This window comes from Anguilla anguilla, chromosome 19, assembly GCF_013347855.1.
Source record: "Anguilla anguilla isolate fAngAng1 chromosome 19, fAngAng1.pri, whole genome shotgun sequence".
NCBI classification, from domain to species: Eukaryota; Metazoa; Chordata; class Actinopteri; order Anguilliformes; family Anguillidae; genus Anguilla; species Anguilla anguilla.
Window position 1 is genome coordinate 18,411,759 of NC_049219.1, and position 19,955 is coordinate 18,431,713.

Consider the following 19,955-nt stretch of genomic DNA (forward strand, 5'->3'; position numbering starts at 1 on the left):
ATAGCAAACTAACAGAAAAGTAAATCAGGAATGTTAAGTCTACCTTTAGTAAAAGGCTGGTTGGAAAAGAAAAAGCAAGCAGAGTAAAAGACCAGTACACACAGTGAGCCTGAAGCTGATTTAGGTCATTTTCTTTATTGTATATAAAAGTGAAGACAGCATTTTTAGCAGTAAGACATCTAGTAGCGAGGGCGGGCTCCGGGTCCAGCAAACTGGTCGGACCGGCAGCGGCGGGAGTCGCCCACCAACAAGGTCCCGCGGTACCGGATCAGGATGTCTTCGATCTCCCTCTTGAGGTTTCAAGTACATCTGAAAACAGACCACAGCAAGTCAGCAAACCAGCTGTAACCAGGTAGCCCCATCTCCTGACTCTGTAACCAGGAAAGCCCACCTCCTGACTGTCAACCAGGGAGGCCCACATTGAGGGCAGGAGAATGGTAAATGGTAAATGGACTGCATTTATATAGCGCTTTTATCCAAAGCGCTTTACAGTTGATGCCCCTCATTCGCCAGAGCAGTTAGGGGTTAGGTGTCTTGCTCAAGGACACTTGGACACGCCCAGGGCGGGGTTTGAACCGGCAACCCTCCGACTGCCAGACAATCGGTCTTACCTCCTGAGCTATGTCGAGAAGGAAACGAAGTGGTGGTCGGACTGATGCAGAGGGGTCACCGTGGGATCGGAGGAGCAATTCCTCAGGATGACCCAGTCTAGGAGGTTGCCAGCTTTGTGTGTTGGTGGGGAGTGCATCAGGGAGAGATGGAATGAGTAGAGTAGGGGCAGGAAGGCTGCGGAGTGGGAGGCATCAAGGTGGATGTGGAAGTCTCCCAGGAGGATCTGTTACGTTCTGTGTAAGGACCCAAACGCAGACCAGGGAAATCCAAAAAACATTGTCTTTATTCAGTCCAAAGTTCAAAGCCAGGTAATCAGAGATAGGACGGTACAAAATGGAGTTTCCAAAAGAATAGTGGTAAACAGGCAAAAAATGAAAAACCAGGAGATCAGATAGGCGAAGGTACAAAGGAACAGGCAAGAAGTGAAAACAAAGCGAAGGTCAAACCAGAAAGCAATCAAACAAAAGGGGCAGGCAAACTGGAAGTGGTACGGAAAGGGCGTCTCAGGAATCTCAATAAACAAAGGTTTACAAAACATCGGCACAGTGAATATGATCAACCTTCTGACAGGGAGCTGGTGAAAAAGACTGACATTTATACACTGGGGAAGGTAACAATCAAGGAGGGGTTACGTGAGTGAGGGCAGAGTAACAAACAACATCTAGGTGAAGAACATTAGGATAATGAATCAAATGACAGGGGACTGAAAATGCGGACTGGAATCACAGACAACAATGATAAGACGGCCTGGATTTAGCAAGTAAAACACAAGCAGAGAGAGAGGTGCAGTTAGAGCAAGAGACACATGCAGGTAATTGCAGAACTCAGTGTTAGGGCAGACTAGAAAGAAAAGGGGTGGAGCTACAGTGCAGCATGGAAAAGGGGAGAATGGTTAATGTATTAGTATAGCGATCTAAACTATGAAAAACCCAAAACTAGTGTTTGTTAGTCCATTAGTAATATTCACGTTAGTATATTAATGAGGTTAGTACTTTACAATCTATAAGTTAGTAAGGATTAGTAGAAATGAGTAAAACTAGATATAAGCAGGAAGTAAAACGATACTGGAAAGAAGGGGGGAAACCAGGAAAACCCGGACCCACCCGAATAGTGAAATCACGCAAACGCAGGGGAGTGAAGCAGCTCAGGGAACACAGACACAGAGACGGCACTGGCGAGACAAGTGACCGGGAGGAGGAAAACACTGAGACGGAGGATGTGAAAAACAATAAACCCACAGAAACATGAAAGAAACACTAACAGCAAACAGATACCAATACAGACTACAACAGGATCAGTGGGGTGCCATCCTCTGGGAAGGAGCTGAGCAGGGTGTCGAGCTCATGGAGGAAGCTTCCCAGGGGCCCTGAAGGGCGATAGATAACCACAATATACAAGTTAACAGGATAGGTGATTGAGACAGAGTGGTATTCAAAGGTAGAGATGGAGAGGTGAGAGAGGGGGAGAAGAGAATTTCCAAGAGGGAGAGATGAGCAAACCTGTGCCCCCACCACAGCCAGACGGGCGGGGGGCGTGAGAGAAGGAGAAGGAGGAGGAGAGGGCTGCAGGGGTTGCAGTGTTGCCTGGTGTGATCCAGGTCTCAGTGAGGGCAAGGAAATGTAAAGAGAGGAGGGACGCGTAGGCCGAAATGAAGTCAGCCTTCCGCGTAGCAGACTGGCAGTTCCATAGCCCTCCTGCGACTGTTGTCACAGGGGGTCAGCGAGGGATAGCAAATGTTGGAGAGGTTCCGTTGCCATGGGGGGCCTTGCCTGCGGAAGTGCGTTCTGTAGGGGAGAGAACAGGTTGGGATGGGGTTGAGACACAGCAGTGAGGACAGGGAGTAGTGAGAGGAAGGGTGGTGGCAGAAGGATACAGATGCACTAAGACTAACTGGGAGGGAGCGAGACTACAAGCGCTGGCAATTACCAAATGAATAGCAGCTGATGACTGAGCAATTACTTACAAGCCATGTGAAGCTAACTAGCTCCATACAAGACCTGCCTAATACAGTTAGAACAAATAACTAAAAATACTACACAAACAGCAAAACTAATGCTGGGCAAACTACAAAACAGGTAGAAGTACAGGTAACAGTCTAATCTAGCTACACTATTTGCAAAAAACAGATACTTAGCCTGCTCTAGGAGAACTTCTGCAGGTCCTGCACTGCTGAAAGCAATTGCATTTTCTAACCAAGTAATTCCAAATATTTCTAATATAGCGCTGCTCCAAGTGAGACTACTTACACCCCCTTAGTGCAGTGCAACTTAGCACTGCAACTTACAGTGGAATTATAACACTTGCAGGCAAAACACACGGTATTTCACCGCAAGCAAAATGACTTTCCACAGCAAACTTACACGTGTTCTCAGGGCACGTATGCAGTGGCAATTTTAGTATCTGGCTAGCTGACTCAGCTGCTTTCCCTACCCCGGCACTATGGCTCTCAGCTGCTCTTTTAAAATCAGTAAATCAGTAACATTTAACATAAACTTCATGCGATATAGACAAATACAAACACTTGAATCGAGTACGTCTTTAAAACCACTTAACTTTCCCGGTGTTTGAGATGCTCCCCGGGGTCCGAGTTTGGGTGCCGGTCCGGCTTCAGTCAGAGTCTCCTGTGGGGGCGTCCGCTGGTCCAGTGCAGTGAGGCGTCTCCCTTCGCAACAGGAGAGCCTTGTAAACAGGCTGGAGAGCGGATAGAAGCGCTCCTAAATTCCCACTACCCCTACCTCAGCTGTGCCTCGCATAGGAACCTTGCCTTGCCCTACAACCCGCTAGCTATCTTCGCTGTCGGCGGCCCTAAACGGCACGTAAACAGCAAGCGCCCTCCATTAACGAGTGCAGAAATACAACTAGCTTCCGCCCCGTAACACTGACCAAGCTAAGCTCTCCAGGCTCTAAACGCCCGCTCTGCTCCTTTCACTCCTCTGTTCCTCTAAGACAGTCCCCCCACAGGTGCAATCACTTACTTCCATCATCTCAGGTGCAATCACTTACTTCCATGATCTCAAGTGCAATGACTCAGTCCACCAGTCAGTGGTGTAACAGGCGTGATCTTGCGTTGTGTTTTGTAAAAGCACCACAGAGCAGGATTCTCAGTCGAGCTGGTTTATCTGATAATAGACAAACAGTGCGATCACTGGACTGTTCTCAACTAGTATCTTCAGCTATGGTGATGGCTTGCATGGGCATGTTAAACTGGGCAATGAATTACAGCATACATATATACCTGATAATAGACTTCCCTGGCATACACATGCAAAATACCCATACCTTTTTACTCTGAAATATTTCCAGTTTAAACAGCTAATCTGCCTGAGGCCTAGGGAGTAAGTCTTGGGAACATGCACTCGTAGGTTCAAGCCCAGCTAGGGGCACGTTTCTTTAATCTGCTTTTACCCTCACTAATAATTGTCTACTACTTGTCAATTATTGCTTTTGCACCATATCTACACACCGAACGTGTACACTGCATTATGACGTACCGTCTGCACGTTCAGTTATTAACCGGCTACAATATTGCAAAGCCATATGGATTCAACGGGAACTCTTCTGTGCTTACTGGCCTGTGTTCTTCTTTAATACCATGGACAGGTTTGGGATATTTCACGCATTGCTATGTCATGGTGCTGCACTAACAAAGTGACAGACTGGTAAACCTCCGGTTGAAGGCTAACTATTTTCCAGAATAATCTGAAGACATTACTACCTGTTACAGCCAATAAAACTAATTAGGGATGCAAAACAAGTCCTCCTAACACATTATGTAGGGAGCCTCCCTTTCTTAAAGCTACAGGACTCTTTTAAAATGTTGCTATTTTTCTATATCCTCAATTATTTCCAGTCCCATCTCCTGACTCTGTAACCAGGGAAGCCCAGCTCCTGACTGTCAAACCAGGGGGGTATCAGACAACATTCCATGCCTGTTGTGTAAACCTTCAGCATGAAAATATTGAAGTATTTTAAAGGCCGAGCAATAGCAATATTCTCTTTGAAGCTCTCACGGGCATAAGCGAACATGAAAAACACAGACAGATACAGAATGACAAAAAAATGAGTAAATGTGAGGGCGGCTCACATTTCTGGTAGCGTGCCACAAGAGATCTGGAGACGGCCTGGCGGATTGCTGCAGAGAGAGAGAGAGAGAGAGAGAGAGAGAGAGAGAGAGAGAGAGAGAGAGTGGAAATTGCGATCTCAGGGGTCACATCTCTCCTGCATCCTGTCAACAATCAGGCTGTTAACAATCATTCTGATTATCAAGACATTTTATAAAGCAATAACTGTGACAGACAGCTACAATACAATATAAAGCTTGCAACAGGCACACCCTGGACCACATTGACGAAGTTCTCCTAGGCGGCAAGATTCTTCTTTAAAATGGTGCATATGACATGTTGATTGAGTGAAATTGTAGCTGTGTGCAACAGACTCCTTGTGAATGCGTGCATTACTGGAAAGTACACAGACTGTCAGGCTCTCACGCCGACCTCCTTGACAGTGTGTCTTTATTGGACACCGAATAAATAAAATAAGAGATGCAATGAAAAGTCTCGTTAGGGTTATGTCTGTATTACTTAGGTGAACACATCTTACACATCCATGATAATTTTGGCGTAGAAAATAACGTTAGGTAGCTACCTAGTAAGTGCTATGCATAAGAGTGGCTAACAACAAGACTAAGGTGGTGATAAAATTTTTCCCGACCGTGAAGAACGCCTTACTCGTTTACATTTTGAATAGATGTGGCTAGACTGGCTAAATCTATCGTGGTTTCCGTGGCAGCACTGTCGACACAAGCAATATCGGAAGGGAATTTTGACTAGGTAGTTAAGCAAAAACTTGAAGGACAGCTAAGGCTGATATATAACGGCGGTTAAGAAAGCATGTTACAATGTTGTAGGTAGAGAATGAAGAGCAGATGAAGCACACAGCATTACCCAACGTTAGACAGATAGTTAATGTTAGCGACCATGTAGAACGGAGGCTAGTATTTGAGGTTAATTAGCATTAGCTAGTGAGTCAGTTAAGAGTTGTTTTCTTACCTTGGTAGTTGCAAAAATACACATGGCATGTAATGAATAGCCTTTCTCCAATTTGCCGGTTGAGTCTTTAGTCGTTGTGAAAATCCTATGAACGCGAGTGATGTTTATATTTGGGAGCTCCTATTGACAGCGGGTGTAGAAGGACGCCATTGCTAAACCGGGAAGAACCGAGCAGTACTAATTACGGGAGCTAGCCTGGAGCTATGAGGCTAAGGGCACGTCATCGTTGATGATCCTTGATAGTTTACCAAGCAAGCATTGTAATCGGTGGCACGGTGGCTCAGTGGGTAGCGCTGTCGCCTCACAGTACGAAGGTCGTGATATCGAATCTCGGCTCTGTGCGGAGTTTGCATGTTCTCCCCGTGTCCACCTAGGTTCCCCCAATCCCAAAAACATGCATACTAAATCGGCCACGGTTGTGAGTTAGAGGCAGGAATACACTTTGAGTGTATTCCTGCCCCTCGCTCAGAACCAGCTGGGGTAGTCCCCCCCCAGCCATCTTGCTGAGGTACGGTAGATAAGGTAGGGTCGTTTTTTGAAATAGATCCATAATAGACATAGTGTAGATCCGTGTTTATTGCGTATCTATGAGGTGTTTGCCATACTTCCCAGCGAACGCGAGACGATATGTTTATTGCGTTGACTTATTAACCGGCTACAATATTGCAAAGGAATGTGGATTGAACGTGAGCTCTTGTGCGCTTACGGCCTGTGTTGTTCTTTAATACCACGGACAGGTTTGCTAATGATATTTGACGCATTGCATAGCTATGTCATGGTGCACTAAGAAAGTGACAGCCTGGTGAACCTCCGGTTGAAGGATTGAATCCCGCCTCGCACTCAGGCAGATAATTTCCTCTTTTACACTAAGGTTTTCTTACGCTTATATTTGCTTTAGCAAAACTCACTGACGGCCACCCATATGCATTTGATGACGGCAAACGTATTCCTTTTATTAAAAAGTTAGCAGTTCACCACTCTGCCATTTCTACTAACTACATTTCTTCGCTTGGCTACCGTACAAAACCTTATCGGCAAACGCCACGTTTCTACATTTATGTCACCTCGCCCTGTTCTCTATCTATCTGTACGTTGTGCAACTCCCCATTAAAACATTACATTTAAAATCAAGTTTCACCCAAAAGTATAGCTACTAGTGCTGAACATGAGAAAAACACAACATCTCTCCGCGCCGGCCAGCCGTGTATAGGTGTAACGCCGTCCCACGGAAACTATGGTTCGAATCCGCCCGTGGGCAAATAAATAATCGTTCATAATCGTTCATAATTGACTTGTTTTTCACAGAAGTGTCTCAGATAACGCTTCTTCTTTTTTTAGGTTTGATATTAACATGATATTTGTTCTCCAACTCCATTTTATTATGGAGAGGATCAGGAAATCTTTTCTGCCGAATCAATACATATAAAGTTATCAAAGTAATTACATCAGATCAATTATTGCAACAGTACAAATAGGATTACAACATTACATGATACAATTCTTAATAAACACAACAACAGCCAAGTATAAATGTAAAGCTATATTTGTATTTTCGTTCGTAACAGTATTAGCAGGGTTGATATGCACAAGCATGAAATGTGATTGGGGCTGGGACTGGAGCAGGTGGATTTACCAAGGCTGCAAGGTGACAACAAGGTGCACACATGCAGTCGGACTCCCTGCAGTCGCATGCTGCCGCGGCTGCTGGGTCTCCTGAAGCTCCTCGGAGCTTGGGTGTTAAGAGAAGCACTGGCATTGGTTTGCTTTTGCCAAGTACTTCATGGGCCACTTCTGAAGCAGAAATAATATTTTTATATACAGTGAGCTCCATAACGTTAGGGACAAAGCCGTATTTTCTTTACATGATTCTGTACTTCATAATTTTAGATTTGTAATCAAACAATTCACATGTGGTTAAAGTGCAGCTATCAGCTCTTATGAAAGGTTATTTTAATACATTTTGATTTCACCCTGTAGAAATGACAGCACTCTCTATGCGTACATACAACCCCAATTCCAAAAAAGCAGAGACACTATGGAAAATGCTAATAAAAACAAAAAGGTGTGATAATGTTAAATATTGTACATTTTATTTACCCTGTACTATATTTAAAACACTACAACAGCACATTATTTGATGTTTTACCTTGTGAATTTAATTGTTTTTTGAAAATATACACTAATTTCAAATCTGTTGACTGCAACACGCTCCAAAAAAGTTGGGACAGTCGAGTGTTTATCACTATGTAACATCACCATTTCTTTTAATAATGCTTATTAAATTTGGGCAATATTTTTCAAGTCAAAGTTTAAAAATGACTGCTTTCTGTTTTATTTGCATTTCATTTACCGTCTCAACTTTTTTAGAATTGGGGATGTACGTACATATTTTCAGGGTGCCATAATGTTCAGGACAAATGGATTCACATTCGATTAGTCAGGTGTGTTCAATTGCTTCTTCAGTACAATTATAAGGGATGCCAATGGAAGGAAGCCATTATGAGACTGGCATATATATATAAAAACAGTCAGAGACATAGGCCAAACCTTAAGCTTACCAAAGTCAACTGCTTGGAACATCATTAAGAACGAGAGCACTGGTGAGCTCAGTAATCATAAAGGGCCTGGTAGGCCAAGGTGGACCTATACAGTTGATGACCAAAGAATTCTCGCTATAATGAAATAACATTAACTCTAAAACAGAGACCTGGACAGTAAAATTTGGGGAGGGTTTATATTTTCATGGGAACTGTACATCATGATGCTGTATAAATGGTAGGTTCTTTATGCCCTTGACCTTATGTTTTGCCATTTTGATACACAGCCTTGTGTAGCTCTATCACCCAGTATTATCAAATTCTCAACATGAAAATTATTATTGTTATTATAATGATTTTCCACTGATCTCCCTTTTTTGTGTGTTGTCAATCCAGGGGATAGGGTGGGAGGGGTAGTTAATATGAATTGCATTACACAAATTCTGTATTGTCTGAAGGTGGAGGCAGCAATATTTGTACTGTGTCCTGTTCTATATTGAATGGTTAAACTGACTAATAATAATAATAATAATAATAATAATAATGGTAAGTATAGAAACATATAGATAGGAAAGAGTTTGTTAAGATGGCTGCATGACAGTACTGACAATGAACAATTAGAGATGGCATTACTTATTGCCTTGACAGCAATAGTGTAATAAGTAATAATAATTTTTTTAAAAATGTATGTCCAGACCGTGACGTGTTACACGAGGCACATGTAAAGGGGGCAATACCATTAATAATGATGATACCAGCAATAATATAGCGAGGGGGAAATTAAACATATTGTAAATTAAACCCTAATATGATTGCAGGGCCACGGTAATAATAGCTGATGTATTGAGACACAAACGTGCACGTATACACATGTCCCATTTACCTGCAGTATTCTCACATGAAAGTGTTATTATGTACGGACAAGCCAACAAACGGGACGTGAAAACCAATAATGAAATCAAATAGGAAAAATGAAACTACTGGTCTTAAAGCTGAAATTATGACAGAATACCTCGATGACGTCAATATAAAACAGGAACCTGTTCGTAATAAAATTATTAAGACTTACCGAAGCGTAGGTACCACAAAATAACCGCAAAACGCCTTATTTAATATTCGAATTTATTTGTCTATACGCTGTCATTAATTCATTCAGAGAATGAATGGGGAAAGTTAAGGGCAGAGACGAAAATGGTCTTCCTGCATCCGGGACGGAACAGCGCCGCGAAAAAATACGTGCGGCCGAAAATATATTACATCCGTAGTGTTAAGAACTACCGTTGAGAACGAACGGTAAAAGTTAAGGGAAGTTAAGCTTAACTATCCACGGCTCGGGCGCGCCTACCAATTACAGACTTATAGCGACTGTTATATATACCGCTCGATAAGGATTAAAAGGTCGCTCATGGTTAGATTAGGCCTACTCCATTAACTTGGCACTATGCTCCGTGATCATGTCAACCTTCACCTACATGCCCATCCTGCTGAAAACATATTGTTTCAACTAGGCAATTTGATCATTTCGTCCTAATTTGTCTCACACTGTTGTTATTTCCTCATATGCAAAGCCTGCTGGGACATATGCGTCTACTCCTATTCTCCACAATCAAGTTTTCCGGTTGTAGCTTAGCAAAACAGCGAAGAGGATTCCCACCTGCAGATAAGCCTATGAAAATGGCTTATAAACCTTAGGAAGACTGAAAGTGCATCTCCAGGAAATAACAGACAACGGAGCAGGACAACAGGCTACAGAAATTGCGACCTAGGAAGCTTTAATTCTACGGGCTTGCTGATTGTTTTCTCTATCAAGGCTCGTTGGATGGCCGGCAAATCCGTGAGTACAACATATTTGAGCTGCGTTTCTGTTGCGTTTAGACGCTTTGTGACAGCCACTGTTTGTATACATAAGATGTATTTGAAAGCAATGCTACCCAATATTTGCTGAATTCTTTCAAGTGACTTGGCCCTGTGTTTTGTAACAACGTGACTCACTGCAACAGAATAGCAGGTGAACTGAGGGTAACGGCTTGGTGCTTCGGTGCTAGCCAGCAAGCTAACAGAGACACTCATTCATGCTAAAGTTGGGTATACATAAATGCGTTTGAACATGATTATTTACAAGACTACTGTACAAAATCCCACAAGCTATTTACAGTTAAGCAGCGCTCTGTAGGCCTACATGCAAACAGTTTGGCTATTTACAACAATAATATACATTTCATGCAACCCCCCCCACATTGCTTTGCAGTCCCGCTAGCTAGCTAGCTAGCTAGCTTGCTTAGTCTTTGTCAGGATCGCCACAATATTATTTGTGACTGTGAGGCTATGCTAACTACAAATATTGCACTTCGCTTAGCTGCGACGCTAGCTATGGCCTATGTGGAACGTTTGTGGAGCACGTTGTTAATGTAGATTTCTATCTTTCAATGCAAGTGGGAACAAGTTGTAGCGATCCATCGATGTAGTTATATCAGCCATTTGGCTGACGATCGCTGTGTTAATATGAATTCCTTACAATAGAAAAGACGTGTCATTTCATGCCATGCTCTACATGGCCGTACGTTCTTCATATGGGAACGATTAATTTATAAGTGGTCCTCTGCTGCCACCCTGTGGAATGTTTTATGAACTGCAGGTAAGCTGGCTTATTGCACTCTAGACGGCCAAACGGTCATCGCATGGGAACAATGTATTTGTAAGTGGTCCTCTGCTGCCACCCTGTGGAATATTTTATGAACTGCAGGTACGCTGGCTTATTACACTCTAAATGGCCAAACGGTCATCACATGGGAACAATGCATTTGTAAGTGGTCCTCTGCTGCCACTCTGTGGAATGTTTCATGAACTGCAGGTGCGCTGGGTTAGGGTTTACAAAGTTTGCATGACATTATGAAACGGTAAGATTACAAAACACAGGGCCAATTGACTAGGAAAAAATGTAAATACTTTGAAATACATGTTATGTCATTTGTGTGAGGCAAGGTAGCCTATATTGTTTGTAGTACTGTAACATGGCGTCATTGTGATATCAGTAGTTTTGAGTAACTTGGCATTTTTGAATGTTGAGAACGTGTTTTTTATGAGATATCATGTTTTTGCAAAGAGTTTTATTATGGAAGTGAGAAATGTGTCCCCGTAAGAAACGGTTGTGGATTATGACTGTCGTTGTGTGAATGTGTATTGCCTGATGAATGTGTGCTGTTTAGCAGTTTATACATAAGGGTATACATAAGTGCGTTTGAACATGATTATTCACAAGACTACTGTACAAAATCCCACAGGCTATTTACAGTTAAGCAGCGCTATGTAGGCTAGCTTGCTTAGTCTTTGTCAGGATCGCCACAATATTATTTGTGACTGTGAGGCTATGCTAACTGGGTCATTCTACAGAAACGGTGGCATTTGGAATTGCAACATGTCTTGAAATGCATTTAATTTTACTTAATCAAAACTTATTGTACAATATGAATTAACCTCTTGCCTTTAACAATCCACAAAAATGAAAGCTTAATGTATTTTAATTATTTTTATACATTGACTCAAAGAATGCTTGTGCCATCTTTTTGTCATTGGTATTACTCATACCAAAAACAACATTAAAAGCTTATCAGAATAGTATTTCTCTATTCAATCTGCACATATACTCAAAGACATAGTAGGTTGATAATAATTTAAAGAAAAATGTTTTATTATTTATTTATTTCAATCAGGTATGTGTAAAGTTGTATTGTGTGACATGTTTTAATGTACGCCATCAGGTTTTTGCTATAATATCAACAATAACTGAAGGACAGTCTGAAAATTGAATGATACTATCCTTAAAATGCCAACTCATAAATAAAGCAACAATCAACAAACACAAAATTATTATAAAGTCAAAAACGGCCCCTTTAATATCAAATCAGCAAACAAACATGCAGTAACACCAGTGACACATTATAAGACCAATGACTTGGTATAGTCATCCACCTAGAAGCCTCCCAGTCTGCTGCCTTCCTAGCACTACTTGACTCCTTTGACCTCTCCCTACAACACTCTCCTCCAACCCACAAGGCAGGCAACCTCCTAGACCTGATCTTCCTGAGGACCTGCTTCAGCTCCAATCTTACGGTTACCCCCCTGCATACGTCTGAGCATCATTTCATCTCCTTCTCCCTCCCCCTCTCCCCCTCCCATCCCCACTGTCACTGTCCGCCGTAACCTCTGCTCCCTATCAGCCTCTTCTCTTGCTCCCAGTGACTGCTTCCCTCCCCCCTCTTCAATCATTTTCCAAGCTCCCCACTAACTCTGCATCCTCCACCCTGACGTCATCTCTCTCCTCAACACTCGACTCCCTATGCCCCTTGGTCCCTAGGCCAGCACGTTCATGCCCTCCCAGTCCATGGATGTCTGACATCCTACGCACCTCCAGGGCCAGCCTCCGTGCTGCTGAGAGGAAGTGGGACAAATCCAGGGACCCATCTGACCTCTGAGCCTATCAGTCTCTCCTGACAGAGAAGAGTTGACGAGGGTTAGAAATGGAGTTATGAATTTTGGTTTGGTAGAATTTTGCCTTAGTGGCAGTGACAAAAGAAGAGAAGTCTATTTTCTCTTCTCTCCTCAGCGTGCCACCTCCTCCACCCCAGTCTTCCTTCACTGCAGATGACTTTGCAGCATTCTTTGAGGAAAAGATTGCAGACATCCGCAGCTCCTTTGCCCCCTCTGCGTCCTCTGCCCCCTCACCCCCTCTGCGTCCCCCGCCCCGTTTCTCCACATTTTCTCTCCTCTCAGACGCTGAAGTCTCCCAGCTTCTGCTCACCCACCGCCCTACCACCTGCGCCCTCGACCCTATCCCCTCATCTCTCCTTCAAGCAATCACACCAGACATCCTCCCTTTTGTCGCCTCCCTCGTGAACTCATCCCTATCTTCTGGATGTTTCCCCTCATCCTTCAAGAAGGCCCACATCACCCCGCTGCTGAAGAAACCCACACTAGATCCTTGAGTCATTCAGAACTACCGGCCGGTATCTCTCCTCCCTTTCCTATCCAAAACACTTGAACGTGCTGCATCTAACCAGCTCTCTGCTTTCTTCTCTGAGAACAACCTGCTTGATCCCCAGCAGTCTGGCTTCAGGCCTGGCCACTCGACCGAGACTGCACTCCTCTCGGTCAGTGAGTCACTCCATGCCGCACGAGCAGCCTCGCTCTCTTCTGTCCTGATTCTTCTAGACCTCTCCGCTGCATTTGACACTGTGGAGCACTCTACCCTCCTGTCCTCCCTGGCAGCAACAGGGATCCGCGGCACAGTCCTTGACTGGATTGAGTCCTACCTCTCTGACCGCTCCTTCCAGGTTGCCTGGGCGGGTAAGGTATCACCACCCCGTCCCCTCACCACCGGAGTTCCCCAGGGCTCAGTCCTTGGTCCCCTTCTCTTCTCCATGTACACCAGATCCCTTGGCCCTGTAATATCTGCCCATGCTTGTCCTATCATTCCTATGCCGACGACACGCAACTCTTTCTCTCCTTCTCCCCATGGGACACACAGGTCCCTGCCTGCATCTCCGCTTGCCTGAGGGACATACAGAGCTGGATGGACAATCACCACCTGAAGCTCAACCCGGGAAAGACGGAGCTAATCTTTATTCCTGCTCCAACCTCTCCCCTCCTCGACTTTTCCATTTCCTTAGGGGACACCGTAGTGACATCATCACCCTGCGCCAAGAATCTCGGAGTGATGATGGACAACAGGCTGTCCCTCTCCAAGAACATTGCAGCAGTAACCCGGGCATGCAGATTTTTCCTATACAACATCCGCAGAATCCGCCCCTTTCTCACCAGCTACTCAACCCAGCTCCTGGTCCAAGCAATGGTTCTATCCCGCCTGGACTACTGCAACTCTCTTCTGGCTGGACTACCGGCATCTGCCACCAGACCCCTGCAGCTCATTCAGAATGCTGCGGCTTGTCTGGCCTTCAACCTCCCCAGACACTCCCACGTAACTCCCCTGCTCACTACCCTCCACTGGCTGCCTGTTATAGCTGGCATCAAATTGAAAACATTGGTCCTAGCATACCAGGCAGTCAAGGGATCAGCCCCAGCATACCTATAGAAGATATTGAAACCCTACATGCCAGCCAGATCCCTCCGTTCTGCTACCTCAGGACGCCTAGCACCTCCCCCTCTTCGCACCTGCACTTCCAGAACACGTCTCCTGTCTGTTCTGGCCCCACGATGGTGGAATGACCTCCCTGTGGAGGTCAGAATAGCTGAGACTGTGACCCATTTCGAACGACGACTGAAGACCCACCTCTTCAGGCTGCACCTCTCCCCATCCCTCCCTTCCCCCCTGTAAATGACTATACTTAGGGTTGTAACTAGGCAGCTGTTTCATAGGTGACTTAGTTGATGCGCCCGTCTTAACGACTACTTGTATTTTTATTTATTTTTATTTTTCCATAGATTGCGTTGTTGCCGTTCTCGTTGTTAGTGTTAATCAATTTAACCATCAGGGTCCAAGTTGAACTATGCGGTTGTTCCCTGTACTTGGAGCGGTACTTCTCTCTAGGGGTTTCGTCATACTTGTTCCTGGTTATGGTCATACACTTTGTTGTACGTCGCTCTGGATAAGAGCGTCTGCCAAATGCCTGTAATGTAATGTAATGTAGTCAGGGAGCACTGTATTTACTAAAGCAATATCTTTAATATAGATATACAAAGTTCATAATCATGGCAGTTAATCCCCAAACTACACAGTGTAGCTTTATTATAATAATAATAATAATAATAATAATAATAATAATAATAATGATAATAAGCTGCTTGGCCACATTATTGCAGCTTGCAGCTTTTTTTTTATTTATTCAAAGCTACACTGTGTAGTATGCATACTATGCTTAAATAAATCCTTGTACTGTGACATATTTTAGTCCTGATATCTGAATTCCAGATTTGTTTGAATACGCTTGTAATTTCCTATATACATAATGGGTTTCATTCACTAACGGTGTATATGCAAAGATATTCAATTGTTTATTTTGGTTTATCTTTTGATTTTGAATCTTGGTTAAGCAAGAAGCCCTTATATGGGCTTTTCTGGAGCGTGTATTATGCTAATTGAAAATTACCTGCACATGCAAACCACTTTACAATAATAGTGAATGAGACCCAATATCTTCAGTTCTACCTTGAGATGCTGGGTTAACTCCCTGGAGATGATGGGGGGGTCAAGACTGTCTCTCCTGCTCTCATGTGTTGCCTGTGTCTTGCCTGGTGTGGAATTTTTAAGAGTTCAATTTATTCCGCCGTATTTTTGTAAGTAGAAAAATAAATGCAGGCACGTCTTCGTTTCAAAATAGGTTGTTTAATGTAGCAAAGGAACTAGTGGGTCTGTTACCCAAGTACAGATAAACACAGAACCGACAAATGACGGAGACAGTGAATACTTATACCCTGTTCCTTCAAGGAAACAAAGGGCCAAATGGTTATCTTTAAACACATCATGGGGAAGGGGGGGGGGGGGGTGAGGTAATCAGACATTGGGGGGGGGGGGGAGAGAAACAAGGTGTGGGGAAGTTGGACTGAAGTAGGGGGTAGAGGATACTGCATACCAAAGGGAGAGGATGTAGCACAAAGGGTGTGAATGGGGAAGGGGGGGGGCGAGGTAATCAGACATTGGGGGGGGGGGGGAAGAGACAAGGTGTGGGGAAGTTGGACTGAAGTAGGGGGTAGAGGATACTGCATACCAAAGGGAGAGGATGTAGCACAAAGGGTGTGATAAAAGGTCAATTTAAATGAGTGTGGTGGTAAACAATCAATCCTATCTGCAGCTGTCCCACTACAATGTGAGACACCTCAGAAGGGTAGAACTGTGGCTCCCATGTTTTCCAACATTCCCTACTTTTTTTAATTTTTTATAAGAAAGTCTTCTATAATCAAAGGTATATGTATAGAAAAGAATATGAAGCAAAAATAAAACATAAAAATTAAAACAAAAGCACACAAATTATTCAGGGGTTATTTCTGAGCCATCCCACAGTTTCATTTCTATCAATGACTTTCTCCAACTGTTTTTTTTTGTTTGCGCCAGCCATAACACTGTGTTTGACCATTGAGGATACGAATTACTATTAGACCTACAATAGCCAGGAATATCCGGTTCCACAAATGTGTTCTCATCAGAGCATCCTTGTCGCTTCAGGACTGTGGCCTCTGCCTGGGCCAAGCTCACCTCCATTTTTGTTTTGAGTAGTGTTGAATCACTCTCCATTAGAGCTTTCTTCACCTGAGCATGAATACCTGCAAACACATTTGACTAAGGAACCAGGTAGGCATCATCCCACGTGGCCAAGCTGTTGGACTCACTGGCATTAGTAGTAGGTAAACGAATGTTCCCCATCTGAACAGTGTATGCTGGTGTAAACCAGAAACCAGGGGGGTGATTAACACCTTATATTACCATATGGAAGTCCTGTGGGGTGACTCAGAATACACCAGTGAACACTGGTCCACCACCCTCTCCACTTCCTCTAAAGGGTGCACATTCCTCTCTGGGGACAGTTCATTAGAGTTAATAGATACAATTTATTGCATGACTTTCATGCATAACATGTATGAATGTGGTAATCTGTAAGATTGTTTGATTCAGCCATTCCCTTACCAGTTCAAACCTTAAACAATACTGATCAAACATGACAATGATGTTAGCTCAATCATAAACAGCATTGCATGAATACCCGTATTTACATCATATTATAAAACTCTTTTTTTTCTCTTTCTTCTGGTCCAAGAATGATGCCTTCTCTAGGAATAGGTGCAGTGGAGGACATTTGCTTCAGTCCAACTGCTTGAGTCTTCCCATTCCTTTAGAGGTTGGCATTGTCTATCCTCAACATATATGTATTAATTATTATTATTATTATTTATTTTATTTATTTATTTATTTTTAAACCGTATAAATTTAGATGCATCATTGTTTAGACCAGGGTAATATGTACATCATGCTCCACGGCCCATCTCCCCAGGTTATCCTGTCCCTCATCCCAACTAGTTATTGCGTTAATAATGTGTCCAATTACGTGTTTTTACTGTCACAATGAATTCTCATATTCTTGGAAGCTGTCTTCCACCCTCAATCATGTGTTCTAAATGAAGATTCACTTGATACTTTCCATGTGTCTACTGTTGTGAACGCTTCACCATCTTTCCACCTGTCTGATGTCCATTAGGTGAATCCAACGTCAACTGCGTGTATTGTCCCTGACACATTGGGTGTTGTTTATGAATATGATCGGAATGTCCCACTTAGTGCTGACCTCCAACCTGTTCCTGAATACCAGGAACCTCGTCCTGATCTCGATTAATTCTGTAGGGGAGAGAAAGACCAAGTGTGAGTGTATATTCTTATGCAGTTTTAATTATTTAAACATTGACATTGGTATCAAGTTCAGCTTTGTTATATAATTTGCATTGGTCCCCATTGATACCAGAAATCCTGTATTGGCTTACCCGCTTTTTTATTGCCAATTTTCAAATTGGTTTCACCAAGTTTGTCCATAACTTCGTATGGACCTTCCCAGTTTGCTTCCCAGCCTCCCCCTTTTAAAAAATTTTAAGCATCACCTGATTTAGAAAGTCAACTGTATGTGGGGTTGGACTGTGAAAGGGATTCTCAGAGCCTTCTGCTGCTCTGCTCAGAATGTGCTTAATCATAGACAATAGGTCGGTGTATGTAAGAGTGCTTTCAATCTGGGGCTGTTCTGTCTGAGGCTGCTGTGCACGCAGCCGTTTTGGCCCTTTTCCTTCCATTCCCTCCTCCTTTTGACCAGCAGTGTCGCTTGGAATGGCCAACACGCTTGCAATTGGCACACACACGGGGGCTCTACACTCATTCTGAATGTGACCTGGCTTCCCACAGTTAAAACAATGAATTTGGCCTGGCCCTATATTAGATGCTAGCACAGCAACCCTTTTTCTAGAGCTCTGTTTAGGGCTCAGTGAACTGAGTTGCGACTCATTCCACACAGTAAACAGTCTTGGATATCCCTGCCTATGTGCTGTCTGACTGGCTGTGCACCCAGTTCTCTATTCAACTGTAACAATAAATGTTGGCAAGTAGCGAGACAAGATCTTTATATTTATTGATTACCAAACTCCAAAACATTGGATCGTCACCTGTTAGTAGTGCTCTGTTCCCTCCACCTATGTTTCGATTGTACACAATCCCAAAATGTTCTAAGAAAATCAGTGGGATGCTGCCCTTTCTTAGGTACAAACTCAAGAATTTTATTCATGTCAGCTATAACGCGATAACCCACAGCCTCGCTCATTATCCTTAACCTCGCGTCATGACTGGGGAAAACAACAGGTTTCCCTGACCCTGAATTAATTCTAACGGAATAGTAACCGATGTAGGGAGCACAGATTGCACTAATTTACAACAGTCCTTGTCAGTTAGCGAGTGTATTCGCTGCAGCGTTTGCACCTTTTCAACAACTGCGGTCGGGTCACTAACTCCGTCCCACGTGGGAAGTTGTTGTTGCAGTGTAATCAACTCTGAAAGTGTAAGATTGCGATCCACCTGTTGATCTGCAATATTCATATGTGATAGCCCCATTGACAGGATTTTGTGTTGCGCTTGTACGAACTCTGTGTGTTATTATTGGTGCGATTTTAGTGTTTTTTGTCCCGACTGATTTAGTTTGCTTTTGTGATGTAGAACTTCTAGAAACCATTACATTACATTCTGTCCCCCCAGTAAGGCCTATGAAACCCTGGCTCCTCATCTAAAATTTCATTATCACTTCTTTCATCATCCACATCTAACAAAGGAGCTGTTTGGCAGTTTGTCTGCCTGACTTCCCATTCGTCATCATCAGAACTGTATACTGACTCACTCTGCTCCTCTAATGTCCTTAAAATCACTGCCACTCGCCATTTCATTATGGTATTTGCAAGTTTTTGCTTTGCCATTTTTTCTTTCAGCGACCTGAACTTCTGTACAATCGCATTATCCTTATTCTCCCCAGACACATTCCATAACTCTTTATGTACCACCTGAGCATCCCGTAACTGTCCCTGCGTTTTAACCAATTCTGCAGTTGTGGTACTCAATTTCTCCCTCAACTGGCAAATTTCTTTTCTAAATTCTAAGTGTGTTGTGGCATGTAATATATGTTCTGCAACAGATGCTTCCAACTTCCTTGAATTTACCGCCAGTGCTTTATTCAAACTTTCAACTTCACCTCGCAATGTAGGAACCTCTACAACTGTATTGGTGAAAAACTGAATTGTTTGGGCCATAGCCATCACACAGTTAGCCTGTCTTGTTTTCTCATTTTTCTCATTTTCATTGCGCTCTTCACAAGCAGTCTGAAGATATTCAACAACATCCACTTCCTGTGGTACGTTATAAGAATCCTCCTTACAATGTTTGGCCAACCACCTAGCGGCCCACGATTTCCAACCATTCACTGCCATTCCTAAACTCCTGTACAATGGACAAACAAACTTTTGATACTTGAAATTGTCCAAGGTCTGTGTAACTTTATACAAGCCCCTACCTAGAACACTGTACACATGTACAATCAATTCTGGCCACTTGTATTTTAAAACATTACACAATTTTCATAACTATTCCTCTACAATATTACATACATAAATATTTCATACTCACAAATGTACGTGGTCCGTTCCGTGCCTTCAAGTCCGTTTTTCCTTCAGCGTTGGCAAATGGCTTCCAAAACAGCCCTTCTCCTTCCTTGAATTCGGCGTCAACATAAAA

General features: G+C 43.4%; 1 long non-coding RNA gene across 2 annotated transcripts; it reads right to left on the reverse strand.

Annotated features, from left to right (window-relative positions):
• Window positions 1-143: 143 nt before the first annotated feature.
• On the reverse strand, window positions 144-6,203 carry LOC118218668. Of its 2 annotated transcripts, none has more exons than XR_004763522.1 (6): window positions 5,661-6,203; window positions 4,697-4,744; window positions 3,588-3,731; window positions 1,887-3,274; window positions 612-835; window positions 144-309 (listed from the first exon to the last, which is right to left on the reverse strand). It is a non-coding gene; the product is annotated as an uncharacterized LOC118218668 (long non-coding RNA). The 2 variants fall into 2 exon arrangements; XR_004763521.1 differs by having other exon boundaries at window positions 3,616-3,731; window positions 5,661-6,199.
• Between the last annotated feature and the right edge of the window lie 13,752 nt (window positions 6,204-19,955).